This window comes from Pelophylax lessonae (genome assembly GCF_965119305.1).
Source record: "Pelophylax lessonae genome assembly, chromosome: 8".
Classification (NCBI taxonomy): domain Eukaryota; kingdom Metazoa; phylum Chordata; class Amphibia; order Anura; family Ranidae; genus Pelophylax; species Pelophylax lessonae.
In genome coordinates, this window is record NC_138775.1 from 278,147,654 (window position 1) to 278,165,970 (window position 18,317).

The following is an 18,317-nucleotide window of genomic DNA, read 5'->3' on the forward strand; positions in this document are numbered from 1 at the left end:
CCAATTCCCACTCCCAGCACAAATCCCTCTAATCCATCCTCTGAGCACCAATTCCCCCCCCCCCCCCCATTTCCCCCCCAGCACAAACCCCTCCAATCCCTCCTCTGAACACCAATTCCCCCCCCCCATCTCCCCTCCCAGCACACCTCCCCAATCCCTACTCTTAGTGCAAATCCCTCCCAGCACAACCCCCCCAATCCCTCCACAAATCCACAGCCCCCTCCCCCAGCACAAATCTTCCCCCCATCTCCCCTCTTAGCACAAATCCCCCAGCCCCCCTCCTAGCACAAACATTCCCCCCAATTCCCCCTCCTGACCCTGTAAACAAAAACAGCTACAGCTTAGCAAAACAACCAAAGTACATATTTCTAGTCCAGCCCTTCTAGTCCTTATACTGCATATTTTGCATCCGAGAATGGCCACAGCAATCCAAATTTCAACTACTTACCTGTATTGAGATCTGTACTAATCACCATCCAATGGCTCACATCAGAAACAATGGTTCACATGCAGTCTCTGGATTTAGAATGCCGATGTTGTCCTGTGCGGTTCCCACAGTAAACATTCACAATTGTAAAGGAAAAATCTTGTTGCTTTTTAAAATAAAAATTCAAAATGTATTATTTAGGGCTGAAGTGAAATGTATTTTTTGCAGTAAAGATATTAAAAAGTTTTTTTTTTACGTGTAACGAGAAGAACTCCCTACAAAGCAATGGCCGGGTCTGCTGTTAGTCTCCATTGTTTGTGTTGCTATAGCAGTGACAGTCACATTGTGCAGAGGGTGGAATAAGAAGGTTTAACCTCATCATGCCTGATAGTTGTGGCTACACAAATATATTGTATAAAGGAATACAAATGTTACCCCAAGCTTCAAAAATAATATTCATTAAATATTTAATTAAAGTATATTTAAAGACCAAACTTTTCTTTTAAGTTTTGGATGGAGGAGTAGAGAATAGTTAGAACGGCGTTTCTCAACCTTTTAGAGCCATTTTGTTCATTTTGCGCACACATGCTTAAACGCTCATTTCTCTGTCGCTCATTGACAAACGCAGGACTCATATCTTGATATCCGTAGGGTTATACTGCCCCCTACTCCTGTAGGGGGCAGTATAACCCTACAGATATCAAGATATGAGTACTGCGTCTGTCAGTGAACTTAAGAGAAAAGGATTTTTTACGGTAAGTCAAAAATCCAGTTTTTGTACATGAAACCTCAAACCTCAAACCTAAAATGGCAAAACATTATACGCTCACTCCACTTTATTAGGTACTCTATTAGGTACACGTGTACAAGTCCTTGAGAAAGGAGCGCGCACGCCCTGTGAGGCTACTGCGCGCGCTCGGAAACGCGTTGTGCGATTGGCTGCTGGATCTGTCACGCTGGGCTCCCCTATCTGTTGGCGCCGGATGTACTGAGGAGCAGGGCGCCCTTCTGAAGCCACCAGCTATCCTACCAAATGGTCTCTCGGCTCACCAGGTGTCTCCCTGAGGAACAGAACACCTTCCTGTAGCTGCCAGCCATACTACTATCTGGTCTCTTGGCCCTCCAGACATCTCCCTCCTTCACCATCCCCTGCACCACCTCTTTGAGCCACAACCATCCAGCCATGGACCCCTGTGTTCCTGTAGACCACCTATCAGATGAGCTATTCTATACTGTTATAAATGTGAGCAGCTTTCCTGTACCTGCCTTACCCTTTTAATTAAAGTGATAACACTTAGAGGCGCTCTGCTTTTTGTTTTTATTTCCACTTTCAGAGCTGACTTCTCTCTGCAGCTGAGCTGGCCCTGAGTGTAATCTATTTCAGCCATCAACCACACCAGACTAATGACTATACATGAACTGCATACCCCTTGATGCTATATAGCTATGTGTGATGCGCCAACTCCTATCCTGCTTGTTACTGTAATGAAAGATGATGAAGGTTGGGGGGGTCACTGTAATGACAGATGACAGGGTTGGGGGTCACTGTAATGATAGATGACAGGGTTGGGGGTCACTGTAATGACAGATGACAGGGTTGGGGGTCACTGTAATGATAGATGATGAGGGTTGGGGGGTTACTGTAATGACAGATGACATGGTTGGGGGTCACTGTAATGACAGATGATGAGGGTTGGGGGGTTACTGTAATGACAGATGACATGGTTGGGGGTCACTGTAATGACAGATGACAGGGTTGGGGGTCACTGTAATGACAGATGAGGGTTGGGGGGTTACTGTAATGACAGATGATGAGGGTTAGGGGGTCACTGTAATGATAGATAAGGGTTGGGGGGTCATTGTAATGACAGATGACAGGGTTAGAGGTCACTATAATGACAGATGATGAGGGTTGGGGTCACTGTAATGACAGATGATGAGGGTTGGGGTCACTGTAATGACAGATGAGGATTGGGGGGTCACTGTAATGACAGATGATGAGGGTTGGGGGTCACTGTAATGACAAATGATGAGGGTTAGAGGTCACTGTAATGACAGATGATGAGGGTTGGGGGGGTCACTGTAATGACATGATGAGGGTTGGGGATCACTGTAATGACAGATGACAGGGTTGGGGGTCCCTGTAATGGCAGATGACAGAGTTGGGGGTCACTGTAATGACAGATGACAGTGTTGGGGGTCACTGTAATGGCAAATGATGAGGATTGGGGCCACTGTAATGACAGATGACAGGGTTGGGGATCACTGTAATGATAGATGGTGAGGGTTGGGGGTCACTGTAATGGCAGATGAGGTTTGGGGGTCACTGTAATGACAGATGACAGGGTTAGAGGTCACTATAATGACAGATGATGAGGGTTGGGGTCACTGTAATGACAGATGATGAGGGTTGGGGTCACTGTAATGACAGATGAGGATTGGGGGGTCACTGTAATGACAGATGATGAGGGTTGGGGGTCACTGTAATGACAAATGATGAGGGTTGGAGGTCACTGTAATGACAGATGATGAGGGTTGGGGGTCACTGTAATGACAGATGATGAGGGTTGGGGGGGGGGTCACTGTAATGACATGATGAGGGTTGGGAATCACTGTAATGACAGATGACAGGGTTGGGGGTCCCTGTAATGGCAGATGACAGAGTTGGGGGTCCCTGTAATGGCAGATGACAGAGTTGGGGGTCACTGTAATGGCAAATGATGAGGATTGGGGCCACTGTAATGACAGATGACAGGGTTGGGGGTCACTGTAATGATAGATGGTGAGGGTTGGGGGTCACTGTAATGGCAGATGAGGTTTGGGGGTCACTGTAATGACAGATGACAGGGTTAGAGGTCACTATAATGACAGATGATGAGGGTTGGGGTCACTGTAATGACAGATGATGAGGGTTGGGATCACTGTAATGACAGATGAGGATTGGGGGGTCACTGTAATGACAAATGATGAGGGTTGGGGGTCACTGTAATGACAGATGATGAGGGTTGGGGGGGTCACTGTAATGACATGATGAGGGTTTGGGATCACTGTAATGACAGATGACAGGGTTGGGGGTCCCTGTAATGGCAGATGACAGAGTTGGGGGTCACTGTAATGACAGATGACAGTGTTGGGGGTCACTGTAATGGCAAATGATGAGGATTGGGGCCACTGTAATGACAGATGACAGGGTTGGGGGTCACTGTAATGATAGATGGTGAGGGTTGGGGGTCACTGTAATGGCAGATGAGGTTTGGGGGTCACTATAATGACAGATGATGAGGGTTGAGGGTTACTGTAATGACAGATGATGAGGGTTGGGGGGTTACTGTAATGACAGATGATGAAGGTTGGAGGGGTCACTGTAATGACAGATGATGAAGGTTGGAGGGGTCACTGTAATGACAGATGACAGGGTTGGGGGTCACTGTAATGATAGATGATGAGAGTTGGGGGTTACTGTAATGACAGATGATAAGGGTTGGGGGTCACTGTAATTACAGATAACAGGGTTGTGGGTCACTGTAATGATAGATGATGAGGGTTGAGGGTTACTGTAATGACAGATGACATGGTTCGGGGTCACTGTAATGACAGATGATAAGGGTCGGGGGGTCACTGTAATGACAGATGACAGGGTTAGGGGTCACTGTAATGACAGATGAGGATTGGGGGGGCACTGTAATGACAGATGATGAGGTTTGGGGGTCACTGTAATGATAAATGACGAGGGTTGGAGGTCACTGTAATGACAGATGATGAGGGTTGGGGGGGGGGGGTCACTGTAATGGCAGATGATGAAGGTTGGGGATCACTGTAATGACAGATGACAGGGTTGAGGATCACTGTAAGGACAGATGATGAGGGTGGGGGGGTCACTGTAATGACAGATGATGAGGGTTGGGGGGGTCACTGTAATGACAGATGATGAGGGTTGGAGGTCACTGTAATGACAGATGATGAGGGTGGGGGGGGGTGTCACTGTAATGACAGATGATGAGGGTAGGGGGTCACTGTAATGACAGATGACAGGGTTTGGGGTCACTGTAATGACAGATGATGAGGGTGTGGGGGGGGTGTCACTGTAATGACAGATGATGAGGGTTGGAGGTCACTGTAATGATAGATGATGAGGGTGTGGGGGGGTGTCACTGTAATGACAGATGATAAGGGTTGGGGGGTCACTGTAATGACAGATGATGAGGGTTGGGGGTCACTGTAATGACAGATGATGAGGATTTGGGGTCACTGTAATGACAGATGACAAGGTTGGGGGTCACTGTAATGACAGATGACAAGGTTGGGGGTCACTGAGATGACAGGGCTGGGGGTCACTGTAATGACAGATGTAAAGGGAGCGTTACATGTGTATGCTGTCCTATACTGCCCCCCTGTGGAAGGGTTAGGCCTCATTCACATGGAAAAAAATGCCCTCCTACAGATTTATGTGGTAACTACTCTATACTGCCCCCTTTGAAGTATTATCCATTTACACTGCTCTATATGGTTCCTGTGGATGTGGAAGCTATGTACACTGCTGTATATACCGTCCCCTGAGGAAGTGTTACCCATGTACACTCTATACTTCCCCATGCTGGAGTGTTACTCATGTATTCTGTTCTTTATATTTTTTTATATTTATATTCCGAAACATGTTGGGAACCACTCAGTGAACGTATGGTCCGGTCTGTTGAAACCTTGAGATTAACCCTTAGTTCCAAGTTATGAGCCATATGGTATTGGTTTTACATATGTATGCTTTTTGCTGTTTGTTAACCTGTGAAAAAAATGAATTGGTGTTATACATAGTATCCTTACTTCCTCTACTTTTAACTGCCTTAAAGGTCCTGTTGGGGTTACTTCTTTTGCCCCCCTATAGAAGTGTCACCCATGTACACTGCTCTATACTGCCCCCTTGTGGAAGTGTCACCCATGTACACTGCTCTATATTGCCCCCTTGTGGAAGTGCCACCCATGTACACTGCTCTATACTGCCCCCTTGTGGAAGTGTCACTCATGTGCACTGCTCTATACTGCCCCCTTGTGGAAGTGTTACCCATGTACATTGCTCTATACTGCCCCCTTGTGGAAGTGTCACCCATGTACACTTCTCTATACTGCCCCCTTGTGGAAGTGTCACCCATGTACACTGCTCTATACTGCCCCCTTGTGGAAGTGTCACCCATGTATACTGCTCTATACTGCCCCCTTGTGGAAGTGTCACCCATGTACACTGTTCTACACTGTCTCCTTGTGGAAGTGTAACCAATGTAAATTACTCAATACTGCCCCCTTGTGGAAGTGTCACCCATGTATACTGCTCTATACTGCCCCTTGTGGAAGTGTCACCCATGTACACTGCTCTATACTGCCCCCTTATGGAAGTGTCACCCATGTACACTGCTCTATACTGCCCCCTTGTGGAAGTGTCACCCATGTACACTGCTCTATACTGCCCCCTTTTTGAAGTGTCACCTATGTACACTGCTCTATACTGCCCTCTTGTGGAAGTGTCACCCATGTACACTGCTTTACTGCCGCCTTGTGGATGTGTCACCCATGTATACTGCTCTATACTGCCCCCTTGTGGAAGTGTCACCCATGTACACTGCTCTATACTGCCCCCTTGTGGAAGTGTCACCCATGTATACTGCTCCATGCTGCCCCCTTGTGGAAGTGCCACCCATGTACACTGCTCTATACTGCCCCCTTTGGAAGTGCCACCCATGTACACTGCTCTATACTGCCACCTTGTGGAAGTGTCACCCATGTACACTGCTCTATACTGCCCCCTTGTGGAAGTGTCACCCATGTACCCTGCTCTATACTGCCCCCTTGTGGAATTGTTACCCCATGTACACTGCTCTATACTGCCCCTTTGTGGAAGTGTTACCCATGTACACTGCTCTATACTGCCTCCTTGTGGAAGTGTTACCCATGTACACTGCTCTATACTGCCCCCTTGTGGAAGTGTCACCCATGTACACTGCTCTATACTGCCCCCTTGTGAAAGTGTCACCCATGTACATGGCTCTCCCCCCCCCCCCCCCGGGAAGTGTAACCCATGTACACTGCTCTATACTGCCCCCTGTAGTAGTGTTACCCATGTACACTGCTCTCTACTGCCACCTTGTGGAAGTGTTTGGCCTTATTCACAAAAAATGCCCTCCTGTTGATTCCTGCCGCAAGTGTCTTTGGAATTCTTTTGGGTGGAATCCCAGTCCAGGTCTGGTCACCAGGTAACTGCTGGATGTACGGATCTCTGCGTATTCCTTCTTCCAGCAGTGCAGGGTGCATGACTCTTTTCAGCCAGTCATTCAGGTATACAGGCTGATCATGACACCTAGGAATCCAGCCGCAAGCATCCGCAGGATATCTGCCACCGGAATTCACAAGAGGGCCGTGTGAGTGAGGCCTTACCCTCACCTTGTGACTTGCTACAAATCTACAATGTACAGTCTGATCACCGGGGAGAGGAGACTAAAGGTCCGTACACACGATAAGAAAATCAGAACTAAAATTTAGTCCGAGGAACGATCTGCTGATTTTCGGATCATTAGTATGGTGCTTTCCACAGCCGATTACAAATTTTTGTACGACAAAAGCTGAATGTGCACGCTATAAAATTTTTATTGAACGTGAACACAACGTCTGATTTATATTTAATTAGTACAGTTTTCCTCCAACAAAAATCAGAGGAGCAAGACTAGGCATGCTCAGAAACCAAAGAAAACATACAAAACAATTCAACACATGACATCACTTCTGAAGTTGAGTTCTGTCATACAAGATTTTTCGTATGTTGAGTAACCTCTTCACTTTCCATATGGGACTAACATGCAACAAAAAACGGACGAAAATTCATCCGATAATCTGTTCGTGTGTACGAGGCTTAAGGGGAATGCTTCCTCCTGTCTGCAGTAGAATGATGACATCATCTCAGCCTAGGCAAAGTGAACGGACAAGAGATTTAATTTATTTATTTTGTTTGTTTATAAAATGATACGGCTTTTATATATTGTGACGTGAGGAATCTGTTCATGCAGATTTGTTATAGTCTCATGCAGACAGGCACTGGCACCCAATCTGCATGCAGGCTGCCTTTGTATTTGCCCTGAGCTGCCCGCAGGCAGACTTTAGAAGTGGATGCTGACGTTTACGGCACGCTCTGTTTTTATACTCTGCCTAAAGTTCTCCGTCTTGTTTCATTGTATGCAAAGGTGAGCACAGGAAAGTCCTTCTGATCAGACATTTCTAAGAATGACTGTAGCCTTGTCCGGCTTTTACAAATACTGTATATCCATCTGAGGAGCTGTTCTCCAAACATCTTTCATCCTCTGGTATAAAATAAAAACTGCAGCAAACTTTGTTCTGATATTAGTGATATTAGTTGGGCTGTTCCTATTTAACCCCTTGTTAACCCTAATTAGCCCTAATTACCCCCTTCCTTATTCAGTTCTATTTTTTTTTTTACCTATTAATGATCACATACAAACTAAACAGCCAGTTATAGGTTGAGGTGGTTGCCACTTTTTTGTACAGTTGAATGAGTTGAGTTGGGTGCAGGGATGCACGGGATGCCTTAGCCTCCATTGTACTCTTGCTGGGTGTAAGGTGCATCCCTGTGCCTTTAAGGAGGGGTGAGCTCCCTCTATCCATTCTTATATGTGCTCTTACTATGGAGGCTCTGAAATTTAGAGTTAGGAGCGAAGTATATGCAGAGGTCTCTTGATGTGGGTACTGAAACATACGCATGTATTTGCAAATATGTGCAAACAAAACCCCTGTTTTAAAGGGATTTTTAAAGGCAGAAGGTTTTTCATCCTAATTAATTCTATGCATTAGGATAAAAAGCATTCTGTGTGCAGCAGCCCCCCTAATATTTATCTAAGCCCCCTATCTATCCAGTGATGTCCACAAGTTCCTCAGCTGTCTGGGACTCTCTCTCCTGATTGGCTGAGACGCAGCTGCGCCATTGGCTCCCGCTACTGTCAATCAAACTCAGTTAGCCAATCAGGAGGGAGAGGGGGCGGGGTCGAACAGCAGGTCGATGTCTGAATGGACACATGTAGCTGCAGCTCGGCTCAGGTGCCCCTATAGCAAGCTGCTTGCTATGAGGGCACTCAACAGGAGGGAGGGGCCAGGAGCTCCAGCCAGGGACCCAAGAAGACTGGGATCCAGGCTGCCCTGTGCAAAACCAACTGCACAGAGGAGGTAAGTATAACATGTTTGTTATTGTAATAGAAAAATATGAGACTTTCCAATCACTTTAGGTAAACTAGTAGGCTCTATTCACACCAATGTGTTTTTTCATGCTTTTTGCAGAAACGCAGGACATTTTTTTTAACCTGGGTTCCTATGGAACACGATCACATCAACACATTTTGTGCCCCTACCTTTTTGGAAAGGATAAGGGGCTTTTTTAAACGTAAAACAATGCTTTTTTGTGTTTTTGGCTCAATAGACTTTAACCACTTCCCTACTGGCACATTGTAAAATGACTTCCTCCCTCCCCGTGGACGTCATATGACGTCCGCCCTTTCTCACCGCTGTCCCGCGCCCCCTCGGGACACAGCCCATCCCCGATCAGTGTAAAGAGCCAATATAAAATGGCTCTTTACCATGTGACCAGCTATGTCCAATCATAGCCGGCCACATGCACTGTCCTCGTGCACGCCGCTCGTGCGCGCCTCCAGGGGCATGCAGAGCAGCGATCGGGAATGGAGAGTGTCACTCTGACACAGTCCATCCCCGATCAGGGCAAAGAGCCAATGAAAATGGCTCTTTACCACTTGACCGATTGTGTCCAATCGCAACTGGTCACAGAATGTCAACAAATCCACGGTAACTAGCTGTTACCGTGTTCTCCTCCTCACACACCGATCCTGTGTGAGGAGGAGATTGCGGTAACAGCTAGTTACCGATTACTGTCCACACTAAAACACACTGATTGTCCCCCCCCAATAAAGAGGACCTGTCACTAGCCCATCAAAGTACCTGTCACTAGCCCATCCCAGTACCTGTCACCTGCCCATCAGGTACTCTTATGATAGGTACTTAGGTACTCTGATGGGCTGGTGACAGGTACTCCGGTACTCTGATGACAGGTACTCGGATACTCTGATGGGCTGGTGACAGGTACTCCTGTACCCTGATGACAGGTACTCAGGGTATTCCAATGACAGGTCCTCCTGTACCTGTCTTTTGAGTACCCGAGTACCTGTCATCAGAGTACCTGAGTACCTGTCATCCGAGTACCTGAGTACCTGTCATCCGAGTACCTGTCATCGGAGTATCCGAGTACCTGTCATCCGAGTACCCGAGTACCTCTCTGTAGCCCATCAGAGTACCCAAGTACCTGTCTCCCACCCAGAGTACCCGAGTACATGTTTCTAGCCCATAGTGCCCGAGTACCTGTCTCCATCCCATAGTGCCGAGTACCTATCTGCAGCCCATCAGATTACCCGAGTACCTGTCTCTAGCCCATCAGAGTACCCGAGTACCTGTCACCTGCCCATCAGAGTACCCGAGTACCTGTCATCAGAGTACCCATCTCCAGCCCTTCAGAGTACCTGAGTACCTATCTGCAGCCCATAAGAGTACCTTAGTACCTGTCTCCAGCCCATCAGGGTATCTGAGTACCTATCTGCAGCCCATCAGAGTACCCGCATACCTCTCTGCAGCCCATCATAGTACCCGAGTACCTCTCTGTAGCCCATCAGAGTACCCGAATACCTGTCTCCATCCCAGAGTACCCAAGTATCTGTCTTCTGCCCAGAGTACCCAAGTACCTATCTGCAGCCCATCAGATTACCAGAGTACCTGTCTCTAGCCCATCAGAGTACCCAAGTACCTCCCTGAAGCCCGTCAGAGTACCCGAGTACCTTTCTGAAGCCAATTAGTGTACCTAAGTACCTGTCTGCAGCCTATCAGAGTACCTGAGTACCTATCTGCAGCTCATCAGAGTACCCGAGTACCTATCTTCAGCCAATGCCTCATAAATTATGTGTTGGGGTGTTTGATTTCCAAAATGGGGTCATTTTGTGGGCGTTTCCATTGTCCTGGTTCTCCAGGGCATCCAAAAGTGTGATAGGTTGTAATGAAATTAGATATGAAATTTATGCTCCTAGAACGCCTGAAGGTACTACTTGGATATTGGGCTTCTGTATGTGGCCAGGCTGTGTAAAAGCCTCACACATGGGTTATCGCCATACTCAGGACGAGTAGCAGAATGTATTTCTTGGGTGTAATTTTTCGTATGTACATGCTGTGTGTTAGAAATCTCTTATATATTGACAACTTTGTGTAAAAAAAAAAATAAGTTTTCATTTTCTTTCCACATTTTCCAAAATCATGTGGAAAAAAATGACATGTTCAAAAGACTCATAATGCCTCGTAGAATAAACATTGGGGTGTTTGCTTTCCAAAATGGGGTCATTTTCTGGGTAATTCCATTGTCCTGGTGCTCCAGGGCCTTCAAAAGTGCGATAGGTCGTTAGGAAATTATATGTGTAATTTATGCTCTTAGAACACCTGACGGTGCTCCTTGCATGTTGGGGCTCTGTATGTGGCCAGGCTGTGTAAAAGTCTTACACATGTGATATTGCCATACTCAGGAGGAGTAGCAGAATGTATTTTGGGGTGTCATTGCAAGTATGCATATACTGTGTGTGAGAAATAACTTGTTATTATGACAATTGTGTGTAAAAAAAATATATATATTTCTTAATTTTCCCAAAAATTGTGGGAAAAAATTACAACTTCAAAAAACTCCCCATGCCTCTCACTAAATACATTGGAATGTCTACTTTCCAAAAATGGGTCATTTGGGGGGTATATGTACTGTCCTGACTTTTCAGGGCCTCAGGAAATGAGATAGGCCGTCGGTAGATCAGGTGTGATCAGTTTTCAATGATTGGCACCATAGCTTGTAGACTCTATAACTTTCACACAGACTAAATAATAACCACTAATTTGGGTTATTTTTACCAAGGATATGTAGCAGTATAAAATTTGGCCCAAATTTATGAAAAATAATTAGTTATTTGCAAAATTTTATAATAGAAACTAAATCAAAATGTTTTTTTTATAAAAATTTTCTCTCTTTTTTTACTTATATTGCAAAAAATAAAAACCCAGTGGTGATTAAATACTACCAAAAGAAAGCTCTATTTGTGTGAAAACGATGATAAAAAAATTGATTGGGTACAGCGTTGCATGACTGAGTAATTATCATTCAAAGTGTGAGAGCTCTGAAAGCTGAAAATTGGTCTGGGCAGGAAGGGGGTGTCACTGCTCTGTATGGAGGGAAAGGGTAACTCCACTTTTGTGGGGGAAAAAATAGCAAATAAAGAAAAAAAATATATAGCATATACAATTGCGGCACAAATCATATTGCAATTGAATGTTATTAAAAATGACCTTTCCTTTTCAATCTGCAGCTGTTGTATTTTCTGAAAATGCAATGCAATATGGCCGCCTGGAGCTGTTCTGAACACTGAATGTATACTGACCACACCCAGAAACATAATTTCCTGCTTGTGTGATTGGCTCACCAATTTTCCAAGAAGTCTGCACTAAGATACAAGTCAGATTTCTGGCATCCCCTGCAACAAAAATGTAATTTTTGGTGAGATACTCCCAATAGGAACATGTCTAAAGGGATGCAGACCCAGCAGATTTCCTCATTAGAGCCCTGCAGCTGCCACAGCTGATAGATAATTATGAAACCACTCCCATTACACCCACTCAGCACAGAGGAACAAACAGGGATTTCTTCAAAATAAGAAAAGGTAGGAATCTGCAACAAAGTTTGTTAACCACTTAAGCCCCGGAAGATTTTACCCCCTTCCTGACCAGGGGGTATTTTGCGATTCGGCACTGCGTGACTTTAACGGACAATTGCACGGTCATGCGACGTTGTACCTAAACGAATTTGGCGTCCTTTTTTTCCCACAAACAGAGCTTTCTTTTGGTGGTATTTGATCACCTTTGCGATTTTTTGATCAGGCGCTATAAACAAAAAAAGAGCGTAAATTTTGCAAAAATAACAATATTTTTCACATTTTTTTTATATGAAATTCCCCAAAAAAAAATGTAAAAATCAAAATTTTTTAACATTTTCGGCCAATTTGTTTTATGCTACATATGTTTGGTAAAAAAAAATCGCAAAAAGCGTATTTTGATTGGTTTGCGCAAAAGTTATCGCGTTTACTAACAAAGGGAAAGATTTTTGTCATTTTTGTTGTTTTTTTTTAACCCGTAATGGCGGCGATCTGCGATTTTTTTTTGCGGTACTGCGACATTGCGGCGGACAGATCGGACCCTTGACTGACATTTTTGACACTTTTTGGGTTACCAGTGACATTTCTACAGTAATCAGTGCTATACATATGCATACTGTAAAATTACACGGGCAGTGAAGGGGTTAACTTTTTTTGAGAGGGAGGGGCTATGTGTGTCCCTAGGGGCGTGATTCTAACTGTGATTGGCTGTGGCTTGAGATGCATGAACATTGATCAACGGTTCTAAATAGTAGAACCGTATGATCATCATTCATACACAGGGGAGAATGACAGGCGGCTTGTTTACATTAGCCGCCTGCCTTTCTCCCTCTCCACCGACGATCGCTAGTGACCGGCGGACGATCGGGTCCGCCGGTCACACGCGCGGGGGGGTCCGTGACCGCGCGGGAGCGGGAGCGCGCCTACGGTGGCGCGCGCTCGCTGCTGAGACCCTCACAGGCTAGCGACGTAGACCTACGTCGCTCTGCCTGTGAGGGGCTGACTGCCGCAGTAAATATACTGTGAGCAATCGGCAAGTGGTTAAAGACCTTGTAATGTACAGAGATCACCCAGAGGGGAATGATTTTTTCTCAACAAAAGTGGAGTTACGCTTTAATGGAGAAACTGCAGAAAAGCATGTAGTGCGTTTTTACCGCAATTTGCATTTTGCATTTTTTAATCTGCCCAAAATTTTTTTTCTCCAAAAAACGCATAAAAATGCAAAACACAAATCACTGCAAAAACTCTGTAAAATCGCATGTTCAAAAATGCAAAAGACACAAAAAAAAGCACTGCATCATGCATAGGTGTGAATCGAGCCTTAGTCAGGGCCACTTCGGTTGTTTTGCAGGCCGGATGGTAAGTTTTCTAGGAAATCTTTTGTTTGTTTGTTATGTGCATCACCCTTCCATGTGCACCTTGCTGCAAAGTTTATAGGTTGGGGTTGTCGCCCCTTTTTTTGTACAGTTGGATCAATGATTACAATGATTGGCGGAGTCAGGAAGGCAGCACATTGTGCATTACTTAAAACTATGATGTCACGGTAGTCATGTTTACAAACATTACCGGGTAATTTCCAGCAGGTTCCCAAGCATGTTAATAGGCCCATAGCAGAAATATAAAATCTAGTCCATAAGGGGTATTCAGGTGCAAGAGCTGAGCTGATTAAATTCCACTAATCCCTAGGTGCCCCTTAATCTATTAAATAATAGAATCCTATTACACCTACAAGTGTTATGATTACTGAGGAATGAGGGGGTGGAGCTATTTTTTGGAGTATTGTGTTGATGCCAGTGTGGCCCTACAGAGTTAATTCCGCTCAGGGGCCTATGGGAGCGCAGGGCTTTCTGCCACAGTTCCTGGTGGGGAGGGCATCCGTCTCAGGGAGAACGGGACGTCAAACGCTTTCATGCTTGTTTTGTAAATTGTATTAGTCACTTATCATGCCCGGCTGCCCCTCACATATGGGAACGTTCTGGATTACAAGCCTTAAACGAGAGGCAGATTTAGAGGCACTGCACAGCCCGAAACAATCAGGAGTAAATAAAGAACCGTTTTCATAAAACAAATTAGTGCGGCTGCATCTTTATAATCACCCAGAGACAAGAAAATAAACCAAATTCTTCTCCAGCCTGCAATAATGATCTGCATATATTGCTGCATCCTCCGCCGCTTCCTATTCTACCTTCTGTCTGGTTGACCGGAACTTATGTTCTGTATTTGGCTCAAAGAAAAACCGTCACGTGTTTTAGGTTCTGGCCAAAGGAGGTAAAATCAGGAACCCAGCTGCCCGTCTTCATTTTCTACAGAGGGCCCCCTGTGAACTGGAAGTGCTGATATGCATATGGGCAATTAAGTTTCAAACATGGATCTTTGGAATCCCATAGCCATGTGGGGCTCTGTGACACTATGACCACTAAAGAGGTGCACATTGTGGGGGTGCAGGGGCAATGCTTCAACTTTGAACTGGAAGTTAATAATTGACCTTTTAGTGGCTTAGGAAACTATGGAAGATAAAGAATGGTACATAGGCATGTGCACGGGGTGTGCCGGGGATGTGCCTGGGCACACTATAATCAACCCCTGCACATCACTGGACCTGCCAATTCAGCTCCTGCTCTGCATCTGTTTAAAAAAAATCTTCCCAGGTCCCATTGTTTAGCTTAAGACCTGGGGGCAGAAAAAGGAACTATTTAACCACTTTCGGGTGCAGGCGGAGTGATCTACCGCACTGCGGCTCCCGACAAAAATTATAGTTACAGCCTCTTTGCAGGCCGGGACTGTAGGCAACAGCTGCGGCAGATTACGACGCCTGTCCCGAAAGTGGTTAAATAGTGGTATCTAGGATGGTACAAGAGTTTTAGAACTTCAAGCTAAACTCCAAACAATATTTTTAGTTTTTGTATATGACATTAAAGTTGGCTGTAAACCCTTCAATATACCCAGTGATATGACTGGCCTCAGGTGATACACAGAGATGAAATAAATCCTCCTACATGGGTTGTACCTGTTTATCTGCGGTATTCTCTTCTCTACATCTGTTCGAAGTGTAGAATTTATTCAGCTTGTCCGAGCTTTCAGAAAGTAGACGTCATCTGTGACATGAGGGACGGGGCCTCCCGATGACATCACCGGGGGCCACGCCCACAATGGCTATATAACAAGCTGCAGAGACCGGAGACCGGCATAATCACCGGAGACATCGTCAGAGGAGGAACGGAGGAAGAAGAAGAGAAGAGCCAAGGGCAAAAGAGCAGAAGAGCGGACAGCAAAAGAGCAGAAGAGCGGAGGGGGAGAAGACCAGAAGAGCGGAGGGGGAGAAGACCAGAGTGGAGAAGACCGGATGAAGAATTTTAATAAACTTTCCAAAACATCTCCTGTCGTTATTTACATACACTGCCTTTTATGGGGTGAATGGGTAGGGGAGGGGGTCCGGGATCTGGGGGGCCCCCTTGTTAAAGGGGGCTTCCAGATTCCGATGAGCCCCCTGCCCGCAGACCCCCACAACCACCAGCCAGGGTTGTGGGGATGAGGCCCTTGTCCTCATCAACATGGGGGCAAGGTGCTTTGGGGTGGGGGGTGCAGAGCTCCCCCTGCCCCAAAGCACCAACACCCCCCCATGTTGAGGGCATGTGGCCTGGTATGGTCCAGGGAGGATGGGGCTGCTCGCTCGTCCCCTTCCTGCCCTACCGGGCTGCATGCTCGGATAAGGGTCTGGCATGGATTTTGGGGGGAACTTCTGAAAAAAATGCCCAACTGCTCCTAAACGTCCTCCTAAAAATGTACATGGAGCCTTAGTGAGAAGGAACTACAATTAAAGTCATTATAGTGAGCACTCAACACCTCAATCACAAAGGGCCCTCAGATCAATCTTGGCCTGTGTTCGTTGTCTATAGAGGTGTATATCCTATGCATTTCAGAGCCATTGCATTGGCCTCTTCATCAGGGCTGCTGGAAATTGGTGTCCCTGAAGCAAGATAAAGAGATAGGAATTCCATCATCTATTTGTATAAGTAATTATTAATGGTATTAATCTGGCACCTTGTGCTAATTTATTTAATTATCTTACATAGTTACATAGTTAGTGAGGTTGAAAAAAGACATCAGTCCATCCAATTCAACCTATGATGTGTGTGTCTGCAGTTAATCGTACATTGTATACTCCTGTATGTTGTGGTCATTAAGGTGCCCATCTAAGAGTTTTTTGAAACTATCAGATGCTCCCTGCTGATACCACTGCTTCTGGAAGAGAGTTCCACATCCTTACCGCTCTGACAGTAAAGAACCCTTTACATAGTTTAAGGTTAAATAGCTTCTCTTCTAATTTTAGTAAATGGCCGTCTTTTTTTTTTTTTAATTTCCTTTCGCTGAAAAGTTTGTGCCCTACGCTAGGGTCGCCAGTACAGTATTTGTACATCGCTATCATTTTCCCTCTCAAGCGTCTCTTCTCCAGAGAGAATAGGTTCAATGCTTGTAGTCTTTCCTCATAGCTGATGTCCTCCATTCCCTTTATTAGCTTTGTTGCCCTTCTCTGCACTCTCTCCAGTTCTAGTACATCCTTCCTGAGGACCGCTGCCCAGAACTGGGTGGCGCACTCCAGATGTGGTCGGACCAGAGTCTTGTAGAGTGGGAGATTTATCGTTTTATCTCTGAAGTGAATCCCCTTTTTTATGCAAGCCAGTATTCTGTTGGCTTTGCTTGCAGCAGCTTGGCATTACATGCAATTGTTGGGCTTATTGTCTACTAGGACCAACGCTGTATCTTGGCCTAAGCCAACAAGGCCCAGGCCTAGGGCGGCACTTTGCAGGGGGGGGCGACAAAAAAGCTGCATGAATAAAACTGCCTCCTCCCGGCTCCTGCATGAAAAGAGTCTCCACCGCTTGCGCTACACTTTTAGTGTAGCGCCAGTCTTATGGGCCGGACTGGGCCGGGTGGCAGGGCATAGGAGGTCTGGCGCCCCCATAAAGCGGTCACACTGCTGCCAGTATGATAATGGTGGCCGGCGGCCGATGACTGGCCTGATGTTTGGATAGACCGGCGGCCACCAATACCAGTAATGCTGGCCATACACTAGCTGAAAAATCGTTTGAAAATCTGTCATTTGGTCCATTCGTTCGTTTTTTGTCCAGTTATTGAGCACAAATAGAAAATCAGTTTTAACTTTTCAGAGCCGAAAAATCGAAGGAACAGTTTGGAAATTCTGCCGAATGAACGATAAATTGAAAGGTTAATGTGTTTCTTGTTCGAACTGTTTGCACTCGGCATATGCGACAAACTGAACAAAAAATTAATTAATTTATGTCCATTGAACGATTTATAGTTCGAAATTCAGTCATTACATGATGACACGATCGTCTGCTCTCATGGCCGATTTTTTGTTTTTCGAAAATGAGTTTGAACAATTTTTCGGCTAGTGTATGGCCAGCTTAAATGTGATGCTGACAGCAGGAAAGTTCAGCGCTGAACAGAGTAAGGATCTGCCTCGAGGAGAACTGGTCCAAAGTTCACTTTAGTGATGAAAGCAAGTTTAATTTATTTGAGTCCGATGGGAAACATTATGTTTGTCGTCAAACTGGGGAAAGACTGAGCCCAAAGGGTGTAAAGAAGTCAGTGAAAGGTGGAGGGGGAAGCGCCATGGTTTTGGGGATGTTTTCTGCAGGAGTTGGGCCTTCTATACAGCTACCTTGCAGAGTGAATGCAAATGTTTATCAGAACCTTCTTCAACAACATGCGGTTCCTTCCCTGCGTTCATCACCCAATTAGCCAGCAATTTTCATGCACAACGTCATGGGTAAAGCAGTTCCTTGAAGCTGAAAGCATTGAAATAATGAAATGGCCAGCCCAGAGTCCTGATCTAAACCCAATAGAAAACCTCTGGAAAATCCTTAGCGACAAAGTTATGGCCATGAAACCCTCTACAGTCACAGAACTGTGGAAGAGACTGGAAGAAGAGTGGAACAAAATCACACCAGACTAGTAATGTCCTGGGGCCACAGATGTGCTGAAGTCATTCAAAGCATGGGCCCCCCCAACTTCCTACTAATTGTTCATTGTTGTAACCTTCAGGAATTTTAGTTGTAATCTTTCTCGGTGCTACAGTCATTGCT

At 45.6% G+C, this 18,317-nt stretch overlaps 1 protein-coding gene across 1 annotated transcript in view; it reads right to left on the bottom strand.

Moving 5' to 3' along the window:
• UBE2U (ubiquitin conjugating enzyme E2 U) overlaps nucleotides 1-585 on the bottom strand; it is a 55,483-nt gene extending 54,898 nt beyond the window's left edge. The window contains exon 1 of the mRNA XM_082265166.1: nucleotides 449-585. The gene's annotated coding sequence lies outside the window, so the exon portion shown is untranslated. The remainder of the gene's footprint in view (nucleotides 1-448) is intronic.
• Between the last annotated feature and the right edge of the window lie 17,732 nt (nucleotides 586-18,317).